At 37.6% G+C, this 22,293-nt stretch overlaps 1 protein-coding gene across 3 annotated transcripts in view; it reads left to right on the top strand.

Annotated features, from left to right (window-relative positions):
- Window positions 1–22,293, top strand: part of mgat4c (mgat4 family member C) — a 110,199-nt gene that overhangs the window by 54,445 nt on the left and 33,461 nt on the right. The window lies entirely within an intron of this gene.

Raw genomic sequence — 22,293 nt, 5'->3', positions numbered from 1 at the left:
ACAATTGTAAGACAGTCTGACCTCTTTTCTGATGCTGATTAGCGTGGTATTTGAGCTGACATTAAACATGGTGCAGTAATTATGCTAAAAGGTAACAGAGAGGTAAATGCAGGGAAAAGAGGCTCTTCGTTCTGATACACTTTATAAACTCTGAGGTCAGGTTAAGTGGTGGACTCCAAGATAAGGTATTAGCATTAAAGTAAGAAATCTCTATCTATAGCAGCCATTAGGGTTTCCATATAAGCAGTTTTGTGAGATGTTGTCTCACAGCATTATTTCAAAACTTTGCATCAAGTTCAATGGTGCAGTAAACGGCTCAATACCCAGAGCAATTCATTAGCAGTAAATGTGCAGTTATAGCCTGCGTTTTAAAGGAAGTTGCTAAAATAATCTAGTTTATGCTGTGAACTAAAAGATGAAATATTAAGTTTAACGCAATGACTGTTAGTTTTGCTTTTTTCTTTTGAGGGGCCCTGTGGCAGTCCTGGTTCAGAAAAGGCATCAAAATCAAAGAATGAAAGAAATAAAAAGTGCTTTTACAGCTTAGCAGTTCCTTGGTGGTAGATAAAAAGTGGCACAAATAACAATATAATATTTATATATTGTTATATAATATTTATAACAATATATATTTAAAATATGTATTTTGTCACATATTTTGTGTGTGTGTGTGTGTGTGTGTGTGTATATATATATTATTTATATAAATTATTATTATTATTATTTTATTATCTGTTTAATAAACCATAATAGTAAATTTGTGATTTCTCGAACCATTATTAACACTTTTTTTACATACAAATTTTATGCATTTATTATTTTTACATATAAAATGCATGATACTAGCAATGCTAAGATCGATTAAAAGGGAACACAGTAGCCAAATGTATAAGCTGAATATAATACTGCCTAAATAAAAGTATATGCCAAATGCATAATGCATGTACACTAGACTCAAAAATCTAAAAAAAAACTTCAGTTTGAATAGACTTTACACCTCTAGACATTAACAGTCCATTTCCATGAGATGCATAATTTCACTATACTTTTAGCGAACAAAGACAGATTTCAAAACATGCATACATGCATACAGCAGGCTGCAAATGAGAACGAGCTGTGGTGGGCTAATGAATGATAGGCACTTGAAACTGTGAAGAACGATGGTACAGATGTACAGCTGGCAGAGGCAAACACCGATGTGAGTGAACATTAAAGATTCATTCAAACAGCTGTTCCTTATCCAGGACAGCACGATCCACCACCATGTGCTCTGATTCTGAAACAGAAGAGTGCAGGAAGCAGGGGTGAAAATTTGACTAAAGCTCAGGGTATTACACAAGCAGCAGAGTCAGCCGAGAGATCTGTCTGCGCACTGTCTTCAGTGATTGAAGGCTTTACCTCATACTGAAAAACATGAAATCCATGGATTGAGAGTTGAAAACTATGACAGCTGCATTTCAAGATTTTGTGCTTGAATCTGACACACAGTAAAGTTCAGACTAAAAGTTAGAGTTAACTGAGGATGAACAGACAGACCATATTTGTGTCTGTTTGTATCTCTGTACAGTTTTTCCTCACCTTGCTTTATAGTTTGATTATTTAGCCAGATATTTGCTTTGGAAAAAGTCCAGTAAAATGCAGCTCCTTAATTATCATTGTGTAATGCCAACAACTTCTTAGTGACTCTCGGGACTAATTCTCTGATGCCTTTTCTTCTAAATGCTCAAGAGTGTTATTAGTGTGTTTTTTTTAAAGTGCTGTTCTTCAGTAATTTACCAGTCAGTATCAATTGCCTTAGGTATGTGGTCTTGCCTTCATTTAGGTGAGTAAAGGGTGTTTTGCGTGGTAAACTGTAAGCACAAGTTCTCAGTTCATTGTCAGTGGGAGAAAGACGACAGAACAGAGGCGGCAATAAAAGCTCGCCAGCAAACATAGAGATGCAAGATATAAAAAGAGATGTTTTGAAGAATGCGTCAGTGTTTTGTTTTGTTTTATCCATTTAATGTTTTGGACCCCTTTGACTTTCAGTGAACAGACAAAAACAGTTGAACAATTCCTCAAAATATCGGTAACACTTTAGTATAGGGACCAGTTCTCACTATTAACTAATTGCTTATTAGCATGCATTATTAACATATTGGCTGTTTATTAAAGCACATATTCTGAATCTGCATGACCATATTCTACATCTCTATTCCTACCAAATACCTAAATTTAACAACTACCTTACTAACTACTAATAAGCAGCAAATTAGGAGTTTATTGAGGCAGAAGTCATAGTTAATAATTTGTTAATACCAAGAATTGGACCTTAAAATAAAGTGTGACCAAAATATCTTCTTTTTTTCCCCACAGTTACTTCCTTTCAGAGTAGTCTAAGCTTGCTCTCTGTAGCGCTCTATGAGGCATTCAATACAATGAATGAGCAAGCAATTTGGAACTAAATGTTTCATTAATTTGGTTAATTTTATTAGCTATCATTTACTGTACATAGAACAGATATTTATATTAATTATCTCATCCAGAGCAGCATGTTTCCATTTCCTAGCAGTTTGCTAATGCATGTAGATGTAGTGGTAACCCTTTAGTATAGGGACCAATTCTCACTATTAACTAGTTGCTTATTAGCATGCCTATTATTTACACATTATTAACACATATATTAGCACATATTCTGCATGACCATATTCTACTTCCCAAATTCTACACAATACCTAAACGTATCAACTACCTTACTATTAATAAGCAGCTAATTAGGAGCTTGTTGAGGCAAAAGTCATAGTTAATGGTTTGTTTATAGCAAGAATTGGACATTACAAAAAAATGTGACCAAAGTAGTGTATTGAAAAAGCTTGTACACAAAAAAGGTGGCAAGACTGCAAACAGAGATCACTTGTCACAAACTGTGTAAAATTAATAATCTTATCTTATTATCTTATCATCTTATCATCATGTCATTTAAAAGATTTGTTTGTTTGTTTGTTTTTCATTTAAACACAAAAGGAGACATTTAGCACAATGCTTGAACTACTGGTTTGAATGAAATGAAAGCTCCCAAATTAAATGTTATTCATAGAGTGTTATTATTCACAGAAAATCTTGCCTTCTGCCCTTTTGAGCAACACGAGGTTGAGTAGATGATGACATTTTCATTTTTGGGTGATCTATTCCTTTAATGGTCCTGCAGAGTAACATTTACCCTCACAAAATTACAAAATGACAAATTTAGCATTGAGCGTCATCTGGAACAATATGCTCCTTTTTGCCAGCATAAAACTGGCTCGCTGATGGCTTTTCTCAGACTTTACCGGATATAATAATTTCCAGGATGAAATATTTTGTCCTTTATCCCTAGACCTTGGTGAAAGGAAAAGGCTGTTATCTGTCAGCAACACAAAACACGTACCTCCCTTGCAGAATCTCAGCCACGCAAAATAATCAGCCAAACAGGAGAGCTACTCCCGCTGGAAATCACGGTAATAAGCCCACCGTCCCCTTTCGAAATAACAGCTGGTTATGTTTTTCTAATGGAGAAGCGCCATCACAAGCCGTCGCTTCTCGTTCATCAGCAGCTGTTAGCTGTGACTGGAGGTGCTGAGAGAAATCGGCATAATATTTGTGTGCTGTGTGCAGAACCAGATCTTCTACAAACGAGAGCTGTATAGAGTTAAGGCCGTGACCCTGCAGAAATGATGCTCCTGTCTCGTCACCCTCACACTTGGATTTTGAGACGAGGGCAAAGGGTCTGGGTCGGCTTAATAGTGACAACTCTCATGCTGATGATTCTGAGGTGACACATGTGATACGCACCATCTGCCAAGGGGTCAGTCTGCCCTGACAGGGCCTGTTTGAAACATGAACGTGTGTCTGCATGTGTCAGACCGAGCGCTTGCATCCCTCAGGCTAATTTGGGACTGATGGAAGACAGACATATTCTCTTCTGCCATTTCTTCTCTATGCAGCTCAGACGATAATATATGTTGTTGTGTTGTTATTTTTGTCTTCAGCAGAGATGATTTTCTACATGTCACTGAATGTGTTCAAGGGATAATTCACCAAAGAATGAAAATTCTGTCATCATTTACTCACCCTCATAAGTGCCAAACATGACTTTCTTTTATATGATATTTTGAAGAAACTCAGTGTTTTTGTCCATTCAGTGTTGTTTTGTACCCCATTGTATGGAAGCTTGTTTCTGCCATGATATAAAAAGGTAATTTTTATCTCACAATTTGGTCTTTCTTTCTCGCAGTTGTGAGAAAAAAGTTTGAATTGAGAGATATAAACGTAGAATTCTGTCTTTTTGTTTCTGCCACAGAATAAAAAAAAGATAATTGCGACTTTTTAATCTCACAATTCTGCTTTTATATCTCACAATTCAGAATACTGAGTAAAAAAGAGCAGAAAAAAAGTCAGAATTGTGAGATAAAGAGTCAGAGCTACCTTGATTATTTTTAATCCTGTGGAGGAAACAAGCTGCCATACCACTGACTAGAGGTGGGCGATATGACCAAAATCTTACATCACGATAAGAGTAATTTTATTTCACAGTAACGATATATATGACAATATAGTTATTTTTGCTTTAAATAAGGTTGTTATTATATCAAAAATATAGATGCAATAGAAATTTCATTATTCTTGTCATCAGGAATATTAGACTGCTGTCACTTTAAGAGCTGCCTGGATCCAATATACGCAGCAGCACAACATAACAACACAGGGACCTGCTGCTTCCTCTCCATCAGCACAGCAACAAGCGAAATGAGTTGTCTTTTGCTGCTGATTGCATTTCAATGTCTTAAAATCACTTGTTTTTAAACTGCAGTGCTTAAAAACGCAGGCAAATGATAATTTTTCGTTACCATGTAGCACAGCAACGTCACATGGTGTAACCGTGATAGAGATGATATTCTGACAAATTTCTACCGGTTAATCGTATCTACCAGTATATTGCCCTCCCCTACCATTGACAACAAATTTTTGACAAATCAGAAAATTCTAACTGGAAATGTTCTCAAAAATATTGACAGAAATGCTTCGTTATGAGCTTTTTTTTTACAGCATTACAGCTGCAAACCTCATTTTCTGCAGAGTGTACAAGCCAGCTTGAAAGTACCAGCTAACAGTCTGCAATGAAGTTTGCATTCCTCTTTGGGTAATTTGAGAAGCCGCAGGGTGTCGTCTGCACAATTAAAACTTGGACAAAAGTTAATAAGCAAATTTGTTTTAGTGTTTTATCGATGGGGTGCTTGTGAAGTCAAGCCAGAGCAGCTCCGCTCTCATAAATAATTACATTGTTTAGCATTTTGTAAGGTTTGATGTAATGCAAAGCAAGGATCCAAACGGCGCTCCTTCAGCTCGCACGCAACAGCGTAGGCCCATGCTTAAACAACCTCCATCCCACTATAGGCCAGTTTTAGCTCAAACATCCTAACAAGAGCTTTGTCTGACCTCGTTCCCTTCCCCTGTTGTTTTGTCATCGAGTTTTCCTCAAACAGTGAGGCACGGAGAAGACAGCAGGAGACAGTGGAGAAAATAAGAAACAAAGAAATCCCACGTGGCGTCATTTCACTTTTCAAACAGATGAGCCTTGCTCACTGCCCTCTGCTTGGAAAGAGTCAGAGAAAGAGCGAGATTAATGCAGATCATCTGTCATCACCTGGCAGCTGATCAAAAGATCTCATTGGCAGACAGCATTCGAAAATCCACTGGAGCTTCTTTTTTCTCACTTGGAGCTGTAGAGGCAGTTTCTCAGACACACATGCACTAGGTATTGGCTTTAGGCATGTAGGGAGAAGGGAGAGAGGCGTGAAATGGCATAGCATTCCTTGGAAAATTAAAAGCAAAAAGAGAGTGATGTTGAGACACACTTATGTTTTGAGACATCAGGGAGTACGGTTTGTGGCGTGCCGAATGTAGATCCCAGAGCAGGGGATTTGAGCAGAATTTGAGTGGGGTACAAGGGTAGGGAGAAGAAGGAGAGAAAATCGTATTCTTCAGAAGAGCAAGTGAGAGACTCTTGTTCTTTGTTGCGAGAGCTGCAGCCCAAGGCTTGATTCTGTGCTGATGGAGAGGAAGCAGGTCCCTGTGTTGTTGTGTTGTGCTGCTGCGTTTTCACTCCTTTTTGTCTTGTTATGCATTTATTTTCAATTTTCTTCTCTTTTTTCACCTTGTGAAGAGAATCGCCTAAGCATTTTTTCAGGTCACAATTAAAATCGTGTTTCACAGTTCAGTGAATCTTTTGACAGACAGGTATTTAACATAATTGCCAATTCAGAAATCAGCTCTGGCGTGCTTAAATGTTTGTTTTTAAGAACTAATGCTATGCAGCATACTCAAATATAGCAGCATTATGTATACAACTGCTACAGTAAACTTTCTGTTTGCATATGGCAAAAAATTCCCGGTAGGAATAGTTCCCCCAGAAATAATAATTCTGTCATGTTGTTCCAAACCAGAATGGAACACTCAAGAAACCTTACCAGCAGCTCCAAAAAGGACTAAGAAAAGCACCATAAAAATGGTCCATACAACTCTTGTTGTATTTCAACACTTCTGAAGCCGTATTGCAGCTTTGTGTGAGGAACCAAATGAAATTTAAGTCAGTATTCACTGAAAAATGCCTTGGCTGTGACTCAGAATTAAAATTTGGCACAGCTTTGAGAATGTGGCGTTTTGTTATGAAAACCAAATGAAGTCAGTGATGTCCAACCTGCTGCACAGACAACATTTATTTTGAGAGGTGATTTTACTAGTGACTAATGACTTAAATTTGAGCTTTCTTTGCGAAACTATCAAAAACAGTCTTTTTGTGTGGCTGTTTATTACTTACTAAGCATATACTGTATAAATGCCTTATTCTGCATGACCATATTTTAGATCCCTTAATCCAACCTTACTAACTGTTAATAAGCAGCAACGAGTTTATTGAGGCAAAAGTCATTGTTAATAGTTATTTAATATTGAGACTTGGTCCCCAAACTAAAGTGTGACCAGAAGATATATATATATATAAAAAAATAGAGCAATATTTTATGAATAAATAGTATGGAATGACATGAGGGTTTGTAAATAATGTCAGAATTCATGACATTTTTGGTTGAAATGCTGCTTTATCTCATTTTGGCACAGTTAAAATATTTTCCCTTTTGTTTCTTTGGAGCGTATTTGCTTAATGCGTTTATTCTACAAATCGAGCCATTTCAGAGGAAACACTGTTTGAAGTCATTTGGCCTAACCTTACACTGACATTCAAGTCTGTATGCTGGAAAATGCAGACACCTGACCAGCAAGAGTGCCTCGTATAATGCGACTGCACCCCTTCTCACCTCTATCTGCAAAAGTAATTATGGCAAACCACAGAGTGACGGCACACTGGATTGGCGAGAAGGATGCCAATAAAGGTCATGAAAATAAACACATCTCTCTTGTTATGGAGGAGAGCGTACAGTTTCCAGTGGATTGCTGATGCTCAAGGCCAAGCATTCTCCTTTACCTCGCCTGTCCCCCAGCAGATGCTGTTCCTCTGCGCAAAACCCTAAAATTCCCCTGAGATGAGACATGACATGAAGCGATAGACAGAGCTTCAGCGAGGATCATGGGGTGAGAGGAAGGTTGCTGAGACATTGGAAAGAGCATGGAAGCAAGTGAGAGGTGAGAAAGGGAGAGGGTGAAAGTGTAAGAGAGACTGTGTGTATTTTTGTGTGTGTTAGAGGTGAGAAAAGAGACAAACTGTCAGGTTTTGGTGGAACAAAAGCTGTATGGGTATGTGCTGCAATGGAACATGTAGGCCTACAAATTATAATAATGATTGTTTAATCAGAACAGTGATTTAATTTAGATGAGTTAATATGGAGTTTCCTATTTTCGTTTTATTACTTGATTAAAGCTGTGTTTCTCAACCCTGGGGGGTCCACAGACACCTAGTGTTCTGTGGTGTAATTGCAAGTGGTCTGTCGAATATTTTCTTTTTTTAAACTATCTGATACTATAAATGTCATAAAGTATTAATAGAGTAGTTCTCAAACTGGGGACCTCAGCAAACTTCCAAGGGAGCTGCAAGATGACTTAAATATAGAGACTATTGTAAATAATAACTTTTAATAATGCACAAAAAAATCCCCAAAAACATGCATACCATGAACATTGACATCATATTTATTATTTTAATTTTCTCCCCTCAATAACTGTTGTTTTTAATGAAGAAAATAGTTCTTGAAACATCTGGAATCATACAATGAATCACGGTTAAATGGTCCTAGTGGTTTGTGTTAAAATTGCAAGGGGTCATTTAAAAACTTTGATGGCATATATTAGATACCAGATTTTTATAGTTTTTTTAAATGACCCCGTGCATTTAAAATATTAGATTTACATTTATGCATTAAGCAAATGGTTTTATTCAACATAATTTACAATAGAGGTCAGAAATTAATAACAAAATCAACAATATTCATACTATACAATGCCAGGTTTGATAGAAAGCTGGATTAGGAAACAAGCTAGAGCAGAAGGGAAATGCAAAAAAAAAAAATAGTGCCTTAGTTTAAGGTTGTGGAGTGGTTAAGTGCTTGTCTTCAGATGCTTTTTGAAAGTTGTGATGGTCTCAGGCTCAGCAGATTGAGTAGAGTTTGGCAGTTCATTCTATCAGAGAGGATCAGTGAGGGTGAAGGTTTTGGAAAGTGACTTGGTGCCTCATTGTGAAGGCCAGCAAGGTGCCACTCATTCAGTGACTGCAACTGGAGGGAGCATACACTTATAGACGTGTATTGAGGTAAGGGGGTGCAGTTCCAGTGGCAGCTTTGAAAGCCAGAGTCAAAACCTTAAATTTGATTCTGGCAGCGACTGTGGAGTAAATCAGGAGAGGTGTGACGTGGGTCCTCTTTGACTGATTGAAGACCAGACATGCTGCTGTGTTCTGGATCATCTGCAGAGGCTTAGTCATGCTGACAGGAAGGCCAGCCAATAGAGATCAGCATGTATCAGATGTTTTTATAAATATTTTAAGTTGACCACTTGAGGTGTCCAAAAATGTCATATGTTGTAATGTACTAATACTTTTTGGGCATATATGCTATGACATATGACAAAATGCAGCATAATTGTCCATGTAGCCAAATAGTGGGATGTTTTGCACAGGTTTTGCAGTACAATTGGATTTGATTATCTTCAAATTGGCTTCATGACATTACTAAACATATTCTGTGAATGAATGAATGAATGAATGAATGAAATAGGATGGGAGTACAGAATTTCTTTGAAAAATTTTGAGAATCATTTGATTAAACTACTCTTATACAGTGTATCATGACTAAATTTGTCTGTAGTACAAATGGCTTTGAATAATATCATGGACACTGAATGGCCTTTTATTAAGCGAAAACTTTTCTTTGTTGTGTGGATCATTTTAGAAGAGGACTCTGGTCTTGCCAGGCCATAGCACACAGTCACAGTGAGTCTGTCTCTACTCTGACTTCTGGCATCTACTGGATGTTGACCTCCAGAGTGTGGGGATTGACCGGGCGGGATGCCCAAAACCATCCGGCTGCCGGCTGGCCGTTGCCCAAGGAGACTCGATCCAACGGATTATCCACCCAAGCTCCAGTGCCAGCCAGCCCTTCAGATGCACTGACTGAAAAAAAACAGCCTTTCTTGCTATGGGCCAGTCTTAGGGGATTGATTGTTTAAATGAAGTGCTCCCGGGGGTGAGCCTTTGGAAAGTAGGGCTCATGGACTGATGGAAGACACAAATTTATACAACTGCTTAATAACGGTTATTAATAACTGAATGCTCTGGAATACGTCAGTCAAACTGTAGTTTTACAGTAACCACTTTCTAACCTTCATTTGGTTTTAAACCTGTATGACTTTCTTTGTCATGCGATAGCGCCGCAGACGGCAGCCTTTTTTTGTGGTTTATATTTATGCATGTGTATTTTATTCACATCTCATTTTTATTATCTGTGTGTTGTTGTTGTCTCCGTGTACTGGAAGCTTGTGACACTATAACAAATTCCTTGTATGTGCAAACATACTTGGCAATAAAGCTCTTTCTGATTCTGATTCTGATTATTCTGTGGAAAACAAAAGGAGATATTTTTATATATTAGTGTTGTCATTGACTTTCATTGTGATCAAAAACAGTTTAAATATTCTTCAAGATGTCTTTTATGTTCTGCAGAAGAAAGAAAGTCAAGCAGGTTTGGAACAAAATGAGGGTGAATAAGTGATGACAGTTTATTCATTTTTGGGAAAATATCCCTTTAAAGATGCTATTTTGTGGGAATAAATAAATCCCAGTAATAGTTATGTCTAGGTTTGCTGGTCAGGAGTGATGAGTTTATTCAGATTTGGAGGGAAAATGGTATTTTAATTAGTTTTGAACAAAATATTAATATTTAATTTAGATTAAATGTACTTAGTTTTGCAGAAAGGTAAAAAAGGGCCCTCCAGAAAGTATTAGCTTGAAACTCCTTAGGGTTTTTTAATGAGCTACCCAGACCACACTAAAACACGAAAGCCTATCAATCTATAAATTATATCAATTACAGCCTCAAAATTTGCGTTTCAAAATCTGTTTTCGATAGCACATTTAAAATCTTCCTCAGATGTGCAAAGCAGCTGATGCTAATAGATTCTGAAGTATATCTAATTAAGATAATGAGAGCTTTGATGTCCCCTGTCAGAAAGTACAACTCCACAGCTGAGCAACTATATACACAAAAAAGCGGCCGATCCATCTCCCCATGAAAACAAGTCCTTCTGCAGCTCTTTCCCCCTACTGTCAACTAAGTTTCTTCAGGGAAAATGAGAAAGGTTTGTTTCAGAGAAAGAGGTCATGACTACAGCTCCTCTCCATATTCATTTGACCTCTCTTTCTTTAGATCAGACTGGAAAAGCGCTGCTACTGTACAATGAATATGCAATAGCCCTCTCTCACACGCTGCACTGTCCTTCATGGATGATAAACAGACAGCAGAAATTCATTTACATTTGTATTGACAAGAGATTTCTCCAATTTAATCACCTTATTTTCTCATTTGTAGCTTTCCTCAAAGTCAGCCTACTTTCAACTGATTTTTTTTCTTCCAAGCTGCCCCATTTCCATTTAAATTGAATAGGACACACGTCTTAATGTGACAGATATTTTTTTAAATGGCTGTGATGGCTTGAACAAATCTCAGCATCTTTGGGAGTTCAGAAGAAATGCTGGCGCCACACTTTTTCTATTTGCTTTGTAATCCAGGCGGGTTAATGTGTTTTCAATGAGCTGAATTGGAATTTCTTGTCTATGTAATGACATATTTTCCTGAAAGTGTCTTGGAACTCAAGTGTGACAGTTTTGACTGTCATGTGCATCATTACTGTTAAAGTGTGTAATTTCTGAATCATTAGCATAGCCAAATGACTGTTTTCAAGCAGGTTTCCCCTAAACACACCCCCTTCTTCCTTTGGTCAAGACAAACAGATAGCCCCGCTCCAAACTCATGCCATTGGTTGAGCCACTGTTGCTATATGCTGCCTGCAGTGTTTATGCTTTTTATGGTAAATTAATCTACAAATGGTTTATATACAGTTACTGCAACTGAAATGGCAGATAGTATTGTAATGCTGGAAGAGAATTACACACTTAGCTTTAACTGTAAAAAATGACTACATTTATAAACCGTTTAGAAAAATATTACAAGCATTTTTTTCACAGTACTCACAGTAGAAAACCTGTAATGCCTCACCTTGATGTTGCACTTTTCATGTTTTCCCACTAATATGTGACCCTGGACCACAAAACCAGTCATAAGGGTAAATTTTTTGGGAATTGAGATGTATACTTAATCTGAAAGCTGAATAAATAAGCTTTCTATTGATGTATGGTTTGTTAGGATAAGGCAATATTTGGCTGAGATACCACTATTTGAAAATCTGGAATCTGAGGGTGCAAAAAAATAAATAAAAATAAAATAAAATTCAGAAAATCACCTTTAAAGTTGTCCAAATTAACTCCTTAGCAATGCATATTACTAATTAAAAATTTATTTTTGATATATTTGTGGTAGGAAATTTACAAAATATGTTTATGGAGCATGATCTTTACTTAATATCCTAATGATTTTTGGCATAAAAGAAAAATCGATCATTTTGACCCATACAATGTACAGTAGTGTTGGCTATTGCTACAAATATAACCGTGTGACAAAGCTGAATTTTCAGCAGCCATTACTCCAGTCTTCAGTGTCAAATGATCCTTTAGAAATCATTCTAATATTTGTATATATACAATTTTTTTAATATATACAAATATTAGAATATTAAATAATTTTTATATCTTTTAAAATATACTGACGTGAAGAAAAAGGCAGCCATGGCATCCTGTTCAAGATGTTTCAAGTGTACATACACAAATAGTCAGCGTTCACTAGACTGGACCTCCAAGTACGGCCGAGACCATCCGCATGTGTTTTTGAGGGTGACGGAGCTTTTATCGTTCCTAAATGTGCCAAAATTAGTCGGAGGGAGAAAAAGGAAGCTGCCTAGCTTTTGAAGAATTAATAAGGCTGTCTCATTTAAATGTGCACAGCGTCTGAGACAGCCTCTGAAAGTCCCAGTTTTACATTTTCTTGACAGTGCCTTTGATGAGCGCTGATAACGTACAGCAGCTCCCAGGGAGCCCACATCTTATAATAAAGAGTTTGGCGGCGGAGACGAACTCAGCTGATCCAAGCTATGCATTATTATGTGTCTTCCTAGCAGAAAAGCAGCTCCCATTTATGCCTCCCACTATTTTTACACTGTTATTATGGCTTAACATTATCCGATTGTTCATATGCCAGCCTATAAGCACATACTGCTTTTGTTCTGCAGGAATGGTTTATGTGAGTGACGGTATTTAATGCCTGTTTTGTATCTGGCTTATACATTTAAGATTCACCATATTAGCACCATCTTCTGTGCAACCATTTTAGAAAAACATCCTAAGCGCCTTTCCTAAAAGCGAGTGTTGAGAGATGTGCAAAATTACCTCTTTTAAGAGAAGCAGGTCAAAAAAGATGAGTTTAAAGGGGTTTTCTGCCTTTCGTCATTGGCTTATCCTGCATCCTCTTTACTCAGATTGCAAACCAGCTCATGTATCAGATGGCTGCACATGGACTAGGTAGGCCTGTGACCCATTTTTGAAACACTGCCTTAGGCAACGTTATGCATAGATAACATGTATGTTCTCACCTAGGTTACTAAAAGCGTGACATTGATGAGGAGAGAGTGTGAGAATAGAGTAAAATCCCAAAGGTCATTCACAGCCAGGGGTCAGGCTGATTAGTGCCTCTGCTGGTAGATTCTGTAACTATGCCGTCATGACTTGCCTGTTGATGGCCATTCAAAAGTAATCTATCTATGAAATGAGTATACAAAATTTTGTATGTATATATATATATATATATATATATATTTAATAAAGCTGTGCATTTCCTAGTTGCTTATAAGAGTATTTTCAGACATAATTATATGTTTATATATTGCATTTGGATACCATAGTGAAAAATAAATATACTAAAATATATTTGAAATACATTTATTTCATGCTAAGTATACTACAAATACATTTACATATTTTTGTGCTTAATAAAAATACCTTCCAATTTTACTTTAGTATACTAAACTGGTATACTTAAAGTCTGCTAAATTGGAACGACTAATTTTGTACTTAATGCACTTTAATTGGTTGGAAGTAGTGCTGAAGTCCAACTATAGATATACTGAAGAATATTTGATTGTGTTAAAGTGGAACTATTGCAAGTATTCTTTAGGTACACTTTAAATATCCTGCACTTAAAGACCGATATTATTCAAAGATCATACTATTCTCATCAATAGTGATATTAAAACACATTTTAGGCTTAACATTAAGAAATGTGCATTGTGCACATGTAATACTCCAAAGAAAGATTAAATATAATTTTTATATCACTAAGTATTGAGTGATATGTAAATATATTAATAGATTTTAATTATACTTGTTATGAAACAAATGTGTTTTAAATGTATTTTTTTTCTAGGGTATATGTTTAAACATTATCAAAGACTGCTTCATTGTGGCTGCATTGTACCCCAACAATTGCTCAATTTCCTATGGCACTCATATCTGACCACAAAAATCTAAGATGTGAAAGATGTGACAATTCTTTTATGACCATTAAGCCTTTTCTAATCATGTCCACAATTATTTTTTGTGTTCATATAGCAGGTGCAAGTAGACCACCACAGGGTAAAGTGAGTCATGATGTTCTTGGTTGTGTATTTCTGATGATCGTGTGTCAGTGAGCAGCTGCGTTTGAGATGAATGAAAAATGTTAACTGATTTTTCTCTATGTATTTTTGACCTCCATGGTCACAGTGTTTTTTAAGGATGCTGCAGCGGAGGTGATAGGGCAAGGAACCGCTCGCAGCTCAGTCAGTAGAACGCAATCAAGTGTATAACAGCAAGCACCACGTTAAACGCGCCAGCTGCCCATAGTGATCTATGTTAAATTACCCTGGACATGAAGAAAAGCCTTCCTTTTTACAGAATCTCAACTATCAGGCTGAAGTATTAGGCTGTTTGGATTATTGGGATAGGATATTTGTCCTCAACACTGGCTGGGGTAAGTGGAGGTAAATGATAAACGTAACTATATCAGTGTTGTACAGGGGTAAACATATTCAGAGAAATAGGTTTTCACCACTTTTGGGGGTTGAAATGAATTTTCATTCAACGTTCTTATGCTTCCCAGGCAAAGAGCTAAAAATAAATGTGAGACTTTGTGGAGAGGGGGGGAGTTGGAAATGAATTTCAAATGCAGCAGTAGTGGGAAAGAGTGTATGTGTGTGTGGATCTCACATTTCTCTTTCAGACTGTGCTGTAGTCTATGAGCTTTGGATCCATCCACAGAGTTTTCGGCTACAGACAGCTAGCATTTCATACAGTCTGCAATTTCAATGTCTTGCTAAGGTTGCTTCTTTCATTCGCCAACCTGTCTAATCCCTCCATTTCTTATCTATACCGTTGCTGGGTTATATTTCACTGATGTTGTTTTCCTGAAGTCCTTGACAAACATTGGTTTATTTCCCAACAGATGCTGCAGTTCATACCCCTTCCCCTTGCCAAAGAATCATCATTTCTTCAACCTCCCTTCCAGTGCTTTTGAATCATAAAAACTGGCATTTAAAGTAAAAAATCTCTTGGACTTCAGATATTGTACTTTACAGATGGCCATAACTCCAATTAGCATGCTAAATGCTCGCACAAACCGACAACTTCTTTCCACGCTAAGAGTGCCCAGTGTGGCATTCAATCTCCCCATGCAATCATCACAACTGCTCTTTGATGTAGCTAAAGGGATCAACAGTGTGACGCAAGGCCTCTTTTTGAACCAGCACTTCCCTGGAGTGCTAATATAACAGCAGGTCCGCTCCACCCCGCTGAACCCTCCGTGGGAGCTCTTTTTGTACTGTTCTGGGGCTGTGGTGGAATCTAAACCGAAGTGACACTTATAGGCAGGGCCAAATGGAGAGGTGGAGGAACAGTCTCTCACAGGGAGAGGAAACTTTTGAATAGGTAGATTGACAGGCAGTGAGCTCTGCGGAGATGGAAAGTGTGTGTACTTCTTTTGTGGCAGCGAGGGTCAGGAGTAGAGCGTTGCAGCGTCGGCAGAATGGCAGCGGTTAGAAGTGACACACTGTCAAGCATTTTGCTACACCTCTGTGGCGAGAGCAAACACAGCTGGCACCTCGCACAGGATGCTAATTCCTGCAAACGCAGGGCCGAGGGGACGAAGGGAGGGAGTTTTAATATAAAAGGCCTATATAAGACTTATTCTGATCGAATTTAGGCACTTTTTAAAATACCTCTTTACTTATTTTTAAATATTAGATTAATCTTTAGAATTACTAATAATTTCTTGTTATATGTAGGCTTTAAAGGGTTAGTTCACCCCAAAATGAAAATTCTGTCATTAATTACTCACCCTCATGTCGTTCCAAACCCGTAAGACCTTCGTTCATCTTTGGAACACAAATTAAGATATTTTTGATGGAATCTGAGAGCTCTCTGACCCTCCCATAGACAGCAACGCAACTGTAATATTCGCAGACAGAAACGTAGCAAGGACATCGGTAAAACAGTCCATGTGACATCAGTGGCTCAACTTCAATTTTGCGAAGCTACGAGAAGACTTTTTGTGTGCAAAGAAAACAATAATAACGACTTTATTCAACAATTCTTCTCCCCCGAGTTACTGTCTTCTGCCATTTTGGAAAGTATCACAATGCATACGCACACTTTACCCTAAACATAAACAACGCTGATTATGCTGATTACGCCGATTACGTTCATGTGCATGCTTTCCCCCTCGAACGTAAACAATGCTTATTATGTTTTTGGGTACTCTCCAAAATGGTGGAAGATGTAACTTGAGGGAGAAGAATTGTTAAATAAATTGTTATTTTTGTTTTCTTTGCGCATGAAAAGTATTCTCGTAGCTTCGCAAAATTGAAGTTGAGCCACTGATGTCACATGGACTGTTTTACCGATGTCCTTACTACGTTTCTGGACCTGGGAACATTTCAGTTGCTTTGCTGTTTATGGAGGGTCAGAGAGCTCTCGAATTCCATCAAAAATATCTTAATTTGTGTTCCAAAGATGAATGAAGGTCTTATGGATTTAGAACGACATGAGGGTGAGTAATTAATGACAGAATTTTCATTTTGGGGTCAACTAACCCTTTAACAAGACTGTAAGAAATAAGAGAAGTCTGTAAATGGAAAATGCACTGGTAAATTTCTGCAGTAGTATCCGTTTTTCTACAGTGAGTATAAGAATTTCAATATGAACAATTTTAGTACTGAACATCAGGATTTATGGCTTGAAACTTGAAAACAGGATTATTAGTTTAATTGTCATTTTGTTGATGAGAGAAGAATAACATGATTTTCATCTTTAAAAATTGTGTATATTATATCAAGACATAAGCTATATGATGAGAACATAAAGTACTGCATGTCAGGAATCACTCCTATAGATTCTAGTTTTGCCTGAGGGAATGACCACAATTTTTAACTTTCATGTAATAAAAACATCATGCAGTTATTCATTTATCTAGGAAGCTTTATTTGTCCGGGACCCCAGCCAAAGCCATTAGGAATCATGAAAGCGTTGTTTCTTTTTTTTTCATTTTTTTTTTTTTTTTTGCATTTTGGCAGTGGAAGTCGTCATAATTGGGTGAACTTCCAGTGATGATGAAAGGGGTTTTTTTTTTTTTTTTATTTTTTTTTTTTTTTTTTTGCATTTCCACTCATTTAAAATTTGGTTATTGATGCCCGCAGAGCGGTGTAATACAAACCCATCACTTTATGCCGCATAATCAGTTCTCCTCTGAGATTAATTACTGTGGATGTCCTGATTAATTAAGCATGGAAGGAAAGAATGGTTGTTTGGAAGCAACAATTCAAGGTCAATTATTTGAAATAATTGTGCTGAGAATGACCCAGTGATCGTTAAAGAGAATTTCTGTTCCTATAGCTCAACGGGTAAAGCATGGTGGTGTCAAATCCACAGTTAGTAGTTAAATTCCCAGAGAAGGTACATAATCAGACAAAATAGGTTTGGAAATGTATATACTGTTAGGCTAAACACACGAAAATGCATATATGATGCACAAGACACTCTGAATATCTCTTAAAGTGAATACAGGGTAATACTTCTGAATGGTGAAACTCACATAATCTTTCTTGTTTCTTATTTTTTGGTCCTTTTTTTTCCATATCAGTGGCCATGCCAGGACAGCGCAGTACTCAGAACTGAATTGTGAATTACTTTTAAATTTCTACTAAATTCTTGAATTTAAATTGAGGGAGCAAAAGGATGCAGAATTGCAATTCAAATTTAAAATGAATTTAAATTCAAATCAAGCAATTTAACAAATTTTTTATTTGAATATTGGTCGAGACAGAATTTCACCGTGGACAAAGTTACCTAGAGAAACACTTTGTTTGCCCGAATGCCTTACTTGTATTGAATTTCTTTGAATTGCAGTTCAGTAAATCCCTTTCCTGTCATTCCAATTCAACTTCCTGTCAGCATGGCCACTGTAATTCAAATTCACACTCATGAACCGAAAATGGCGCAAGCTCAATTCTGAATTTTGCCCAAGCGTGGCTCATGCAATTTCCTCATCCCATTTTTGATGTGTTACACCCTAATGGCAGACGCAAATGCATTCATAAAATCCGGCACATAAAGACAAGTCTGCCATAGTGAAGAATGAGCCATTTAGATTTACAATGCATAGCTAAATACGATCACTGTTTGCAGCGAGCATGTGTACTCATGCGCTTCTGTGTATTGTCCCAGTGTGACAGATACTGTGTGAGAGGGCATGGACCTGTCAATGCTCAACACTGTTATCAGTCCAGCTGCCACCAAATAATATTTTCATTCAAATGACATAATCCATTACCCGAACCCGGGGCTCTAGCGAGAACATTTAATGGCACAATTAAATTCCAACTGCCTAGTATCTATTGAGCAATTAACCTTTGATAAACCAATTAATGTTTAGCGTTTGATGACAGAAGTTGGGCCTGGAGGAGTCATATTGGAGTTTAATGGAACGACTCCCAGTCCGAGATTAGTTTAGCGCAGCTATAAAATTGTCAGAATTCCTTGTTTTCTGCTATATTGATTCTTTTGTGCTGAGCCATTGCTCAGCTTTGCAGATGAAAAAGGGGAAATTACCAGAAAGCATGCGGGAGAACAGAGGAGCTGCCAGTTATTATAAAGCCGAGTTCGATGAATTATTGATAGCAGTGTGAACATGTCTCCAGACACTGCTTGATTATTTCCTACATGATGTGCAAATGCTAGTTTCCTTTGATGTTTGTTGCTTCATTGTCTCTGGCAACTTCCTCTCAAAGATGCTACCTCTCAGGTCACTATGGAGACCATCATCACACAAACATAGGCAGACCTGCTGAAATACTGGCTCTCCAGCTGCCATCCTTTAATGTGGTTGTTGTGGCTATAAAATAAGTATAAACACGTCAAGAGGATTTACCACCTGTCTGGAGGGCTGGTTAATGCGCGTTTTCTGAGATCCCAGGGGATCTCGACAGAGGAAACGGTTTGATATCTGTTCTTGCTATCATGCCGCAGTTGAACATTGTCACGTTGTCATCTCAGGCGCACCGTGGGTCATCGTCGGCCTGTCATTTATCATCAGTAACGTGACTCAGACAAACCGGACAGTGCCTGATCCCATTCGCCATTAGCAAAGCTCCACACGTGAATTTATCTTCTCTTAGTCTCAAGCAATATAATTTTCCTCAGCTTGACAGCCCTCAAGCCTCCCGAATGCAATAATAAAGAATTGATTATATTCTTTATGGAGCGCAGAGGGCCCAAATGTGTTTTGTGTTCCTTCTCCTATCAGCAGTAATGAAAAAGGAAAAAAAGACAGAGGTGAGTTGATGAATGTTTGGATTGCGAATAGTTTGCGAAAGCTTTACATTACCACCGAATACCATCAGTCTTCTTACTGAAATATCCTCGGTGACAGACACCAAGACACTAGGCTTGTGGACGGTGGATTGTGTCGCTTATCGATAAAAACAGAATAGGAAAAACATACGGCAGTCTATGTTTTGCACTGTAGCATATAATGAATTGAGAGTCTGGCTGAAAATGTGTTACTGTGGAAGGCCTCTCACGTATTGATGTAGGTTTTAATTTCCTGCTCTCCCCACGTTTACCATTAGCATCTGAGACGATACAAGCGTTTAATGAAAAACACCCCCCTCCCTCCTCCAGACTAAACTGTCACGGCAAAATAATGAAGCACACAAAGCACCAGGAAACTAATAAACCTCATATTTCTTTTGACATCAACATGAAATCATATGAAAATAATACTTGCGAAAAAAAGACTCTCGCCGTAACACCACCTCCGTGTTGTATTTCACAGCGAGATGTGGAAAACGAAAACACGGATACGGTGAGGCAATCATGGGCCTGTATTATCCTTGAAATGAGCTTGATTTTACCCCGGTGTGGGACATTTTATCAGACCTAATGAACAAGGGCTGTCATGTGCGTCAGCCACCTCAGTGCTTTAAGATGACATATCATCACTTAAATCATTAGGGGTGAGATTTGAGGAGGTGGTGTGAATTATGATATTTTGCCAGTTCGTCATAATCATCACACACTAGAACATTTGTCATCAAAGCCCATCCCATGAAAATCCATGAACTGTTTTTATAATTTATGCCTGTTCATTTTTAATGATCCATCAGTCCTTGAGAACAAATTGAGAAACCTGATTTGGATTAGTGAGGTGCGATAAATTCAAATGGACTGGGGGATGATATATGTTCTGAGATCTTGTTAATTTGAAGGTAGTCCTTCATGCAGAGCAGACGTTGTGTAGAATCAATAATCGGTGTATGTCAAGTTGTTGAGTGATGTGCATTTGAATGAATTCGAATATGGAATGATTCAGAGAGACAACAATGCAGTTTCACGTTGTCATAGCAAATAAAATGAACGAGCTTTCAATGGACGTCATCACGGCACGCTCTGTCAAATGATTACCTCACATTTACGCAAATACAACTAACGGTGCCAATTTGCATATTCAGTGTGAGAAAGCCGTAAGAGGGGGAATTAAATCATCTACTATAAAAAAAATAACATGAGTATAAGATGGATGTTGCTGTCAGCGGTATCTGATATTTACACAATTAGATTATGTTTTTGTGACAAAATGCAAATTCCTGGTGTGCCAACATGCAATGGCTAAGAGCTCCCACTCAGCATCTTTGCAATCTGGCAGGCTGTCCTGCTTAGGGAACGCTTTTCTGAGCTGTTTAAATCTACCATGTCCTGTTTGGCCAGAAACTCATTATGGGCCACCATCTGCAAGTGATGAACAAAATCCAGATTCTCATCTCCTGGCACCCTCCGTTAGTCTTCTGGGATGGGAAAAGAGTTTAGGCAGACCAAGCTGTGTCTTTTCAATGTGGCTCAGATCTTTTGTACCAAAGATATGGCATGTTTGCATTATGCATTCTGAAACCGGTAGCGGCTGACACCATAAATTACAAATTCTGCCCATGTAAGGTTTTTAAGAAGCTCTCGTGGAACAAGCTGGAACCTGTGAAGTCGACACTGTTATGCATGCATCGTCATCTGCTTCATACAGTAACTTACTGAAGACTCAAATCCAAAGATAATTTCCAAAACATGTATTTTCATTGGTCAGTTTTGGCAACTGTGTGATATAACTGTATGCTTTTTGTCCCCTTGGATGGTTGTGCTTAGCTGGTGGAACTCGTGGGATTGGACCGCAGAGAGGGACTGGAGGGGAGGATTCCCCTCAGCAGATAAGCAGGATTTGTGTCTGAGAAACTGGAGATTGCAGGCCTGTCTCTCTGAGAATTACAACAGCCACTCAATGCAGCCCTTACTCAAACCTTTGTACGGATCTGAGGGACTCGCGGCGGTGACACATCCTAGAGCTGTTATCACAAGCATTGGCTTGGGTCAGCCGTGTTTTTCTTGTAGAGAGGACACAAGAGTCTATTTAGAATTTATAATTTAAATCTATAATTTAAATGGTTTAATTTTTAGAATTTATAATTTAAAAATATAATTTATTCAGAAATTTAGATAATAAAAGATTTATCAACATAAAGTAGAACATCAAAAAAAAAGTCCTTGTTGTGGAAAGCTAAGCTTCCTTCAAAAAATCGCGTACAGTAGAAAGAGTGTATTGATGCGTACATAGTCTTCATGCTTTAATTAGGATATTGCATTATTATGCACTAAATTATAGCAATGGCTTGTTTGCAACTATGCTATGCTAAACAGACGTTATGCAGACAATAAGTCACACATTTTGACTAGCTCTCTCTCTCTCTCTCTTTATATGTGTGTGTGTGTGTGTGTGTGTGTGTGACAATGGCACTGGACCACAAAACCATTCGCTTGGGTATATTTTTAGCAATAGCCAAAAAAACATTGTATGAGTCAAAATTATTGATTTTTCTTTTATGCCAAAAATCATTAGAATATTAAGTAAAGATCATGTTCCATGTAGATATTTTGTAAATTTCCTACCATAAATATATCAGAACTTAATGTTTGATTAGTAATATGCATTGCTAAGAACTTCATTTGGACAACTTTAAAGGTGATTTTCTCAATATTTTGATTTTTTTGCACCCTCAGATTCCAGATTTTCAAATAGTTGTATCTCGGCCAAA

This window comes from Sinocyclocheilus rhinocerous, unplaced genomic scaffold, assembly GCF_001515625.1.
Source record: "Sinocyclocheilus rhinocerous isolate Xijiao unplaced genomic scaffold, SAMN03320098_v1.1 scaffold13, whole genome shotgun sequence".
Classification (NCBI taxonomy): Eukaryota; Metazoa; Chordata; class Actinopteri; order Cypriniformes; family Cyprinidae; genus Sinocyclocheilus; species Sinocyclocheilus rhinocerous.
This window is presented reverse-complemented; position numbering and strand designations above follow the sequence as displayed.